This window comes from Mus caroli, chromosome 6 (assembly GCF_900094665.2).
Source record: "Mus caroli chromosome 6, CAROLI_EIJ_v1.1, whole genome shotgun sequence".
Lineage (NCBI taxonomy): Eukaryota > Metazoa > Chordata > Mammalia > Rodentia > Muridae > Mus > Mus caroli.
Genome location: NC_034575.1, coordinates 138,791,287 through 138,795,169, shown reverse-complemented (window position 1 = coordinate 138,795,169; position 3,883 = coordinate 138,791,287).

Here is a 3,883-nt window from a genome sequence, read left to right as displayed (position 1 = left end):
GGAGAGGAGAGGAGAGGAGAGGAGAGGAGAGGAGAGGAGAGGAGATTTAAAGAATTAGGTGGAGAAGCCAGATCACAATTCATCCCATCAGCCATAGTTGTTGAGTCTGTCGCTATGTATTATAATGCTAAATACTGGCCCCTAAGATCTGTTTGCTCCCCCCAAGAGAAGATCTTAAAGTACACCAAGAGATGCTATGTAACCTTGGCCCTCAAGTTACCCCTGACTGGTCAACAAATTTGGTTCAAGGGCTTGGGGTCTGAGATAGAGGCCACAAGAAGAGAGAGGAAGAAAGAAGACACCATGGATCAAGTGAGTCCTGAACACATAGTCATGAGGACCAGCTTTTAGAGTAGACGTGGCCCAGATGGAACATGGCAAGTGATATCTCAGGGTTACTGATAGGAAAAAAGACAAATTAGCATAGAGGGTTGATATCTGCCCAGCTCTAGTGCTTTAGGCTTATTATAAATATAAAGGCTTTGTGTCTCTTATTTCGGAACTAAATGATCTAAGATTGGATAGAATCCCCAAATAATATTTACCAGAATATATAGTAATAAGTTTAATCTACCCTTACAGGAAAAAGAAAGAGAATGATGCACTACATTGAGATCTAGGATTTAAAAAATAAAAATAAAAATAAAAACGACTTTGTCTCTGCAATGGAGATTGAGGTAAGAGGAGCCATGGCAGGATCCAGTAGAGGGATGGTGCAGCCTGCATCAACCAGGACCAGAAGGGATGGATGACGAACAATGAGCTTGTGGCAGGACTAGGGATAGGGAATAAAGAGAGACTAGAGGTGCTCAGAGATGCCTGGATGCTGCTAAGAGAAGTAAGGGCTCTGTCTGAAGGGCAGATTATTTGAGGTAGGAATATGGATGACACATCTCATCTGCTAGGGTTCCTCACTGGATAAAAGGAATAAAAACAGAGCCAGTTGAGCTTCCTGGTCCTACCAAGGTGTGAATCACACTTACTGTGAGTCACACTCTACTTGGTCAGTGACTGAGAGCCAACTCTGCCACATGGCTTCCCCAAACCCTAACTGACAATATCCCTTTCAAATCAAGAGCCCCCAAAATTCCTTCCTTCCTTAAACTGTTCCTGTCAGGCATTCTGTCATAGAAAGAAGAAAAGGAGGTAGGGTATCAGGCGAGCATCTTAGCTCTGAACTATGTCCCTGTCCTTGAATTGGATGGTTCTTGTCTTGCTGGCTTTCCATGTGTCCTTTGGCTATATAGGAGATTCTTCTGCACTCCCACACCCTGGCTACCCAGCTTGTACCAGCCAGGAATTGGCTTTATACTCTCTTGTCCTTAAAGATCTATGCATGCCCACCAAGTTAGAGCCAACCTTCTCAACCCCTCTCCATGGTCCCCAGAGAAGTTTTTCTTCATACAAATGATTACAAACTCAGCCTCTCTCTTTTTCTCAGAATTTCTACCACGTAACAGATGCCAACTAAAAAAAAGAGAAAGAGAGCATAGTGTTTTCTTCCTTTGGAAGCTGGTCTCAGCTCAATCAATTTGCCATATTTAACATTCAAATTTTATGCATATGCTAATAACATGTCATTAAAATTCATCAGTATTCTGACATCTTTCAGTTTCACTTCTTCTCCTATGTTTTACAATTTCTGCTAAATTCTATTAAGTATTAAATTGTAAGTACAACTATTTGCCAGCAAACTTCTGTATTCTATCAACATCTGAGAAACAGGGAATCTGAATACTAAAACTTTCCAGCCTTTGTTGTATTTTGGCCTTGCATAGCCCAGAATTCATGTTGTTGGGTTTTTTTTTTCCTCACTCATTAACCTCAGGGTGCTTGTGTGCTTGTGTGTGCTGCTGGACAGGGCATCCGATACCCTCTGCTTCAGAAATGCCTAGAGAACCTGCAGAATCAGGAAGCTAAGGACTTGGGCAGTCAGGGGAGCTTTGCTCCTGGGACACAAAGCTTCCCTCTACATATTATTCCTGGATGATTTGGGCAGCCACTTCTGTTGTCACATTTGGGACGTTCAGGGGCTCATTAACTATCATGCAAGTAACCTAACTGTCACAAAGTGGGTGTGTGTATGGGCAGGGGGTAATTTTGGGGTTTAACTTAAATACTGTGAATGCCTCATTACTTTCACCTCTGCATTTCGGCTTGAGGTTCTGAAACAAAACTTCATGTCCACTCTTAAATGTTAATCTTTAGTTCTCCTCACACAGTGGGACCTCCGTTGCCTCGACTCCTCTGCACTATGTGTGTGCAGTGCCATGACCCCAGCTCTCCCTCATTGGGTAGCCCTGCTTTCCCTCCCTCAGTTTTTCAGACCCAACTGCCATCCTAGAAGCCCTCCAATCTCAGCTCCCCACATCTTACTGTCATATTGTAGAGCAACTGCTACAGAACCTGAGTCTCCCCATAGCCCAGAAGCAGGAGGAGGAGGATACCACAAAGCTAGGAGTCTTCTGGAGCCACCTTTGGCCTGAGAGCAAGCAACTCACTCTAACTATTTTTAACACTATTTGATTAGTTTTAAGCTTGGGAGAAACCTAAAGTCATTTTATCTACATCGTGATACCAAATTAAGACTTCTCAGTCATACACTGATTGAGTTTGAGGTTAAGTCATGGCCGTTACAAATAACCTTGTCACACCACAGATAATGTGTTCTGCCGAGAAATATTTTATCAGTTCTTTATTTTTTACCATTTGAAGAACTAAAGGGCAAATGGTGTGCAGACTTCCTTTAAAAAGCATTTACTATGCTATACAAGGAAACGTTGGATGTCCTGTTCTGTAACCTTCCAGCTATTGCACACACCTAGACTTGGTTTGCACAGATGCTAATCATTGACCAATGATTTCAATGGGTCCTGAAAATTTGAACACAGAAGTTTGTTCTGCCTTCAGGACAATTTAAAGATAAACAAAAAGGAAGCAAAAGTAAAAATCAACTTGTCCCAACAAACTAGTGTTTGGTTGTGTCTCTTACAGACATATAGAAGGAGTAAGGGAACCATCAGTCTTGCTCAGCTCTGATCAGTGCGGGCTACAATAATGGCTGCCTTGGGGGCTGTGGTCACTGGTGCTATAGTGGCCCAAATGTAATGGACGTAACCAGTACTTTCTGATTACATTTAAGCCCCACTCCAAGAGATAAAACCCATGCCTGGAGCCATTATTAGACCAAGAACCTATGGCTAAACAGGTTATAGCCCCTAGGTGGAAAAAACCCTACCATTATTCTGCTAAACTGACATCTTAAAGGGACTCCAGATGACATCATTACACCCATAAACTAATTCTCTCTTAATCCTCATTAGAGAAGTTCCCATCTAAAATACATGAGGATTACCACAGAAATCCACAACTAGACAAGGTACAGGAAATAAGAGAATCGATTGCTAAATTCTAAATAGAACATATCATTTATATGTTGCATATGGTGAAAATATGGATAGTCTCCTCCACAGGGATCATTGTAGAAGACGAGGTAGAAAGAATATAAGGCCCACAGGAAAATAGATGAAGAAAAGGTGTGTTCTGGACATGGTGGGGAAACTGCACACATGACCTCACATTGGTTGTGAGAGTGTGCACCAGCAGGGAGTCAGCACCAAAGCCCATCTCTAGATGTTTAACTATTGACAGTTTGCTGCTGGGATGGTAAGGATGCTTTTCTCTAAGAGTGTTAGCTGACCTGGTAAGCTGACCATGCCCCAGGGGAAGCCACATATCCCAGAATATTTAAGAAGGAAAAATTGCTCTTGATGGGTTAGTTTTTGTGAAGGACATAAATTTGGGTGGATGGGCAAGAAAGATAGGTCAGGGAAGAGCTAGTGGGCCAGGGAACATGGTCAAAACACAAAACACATTTTACAAC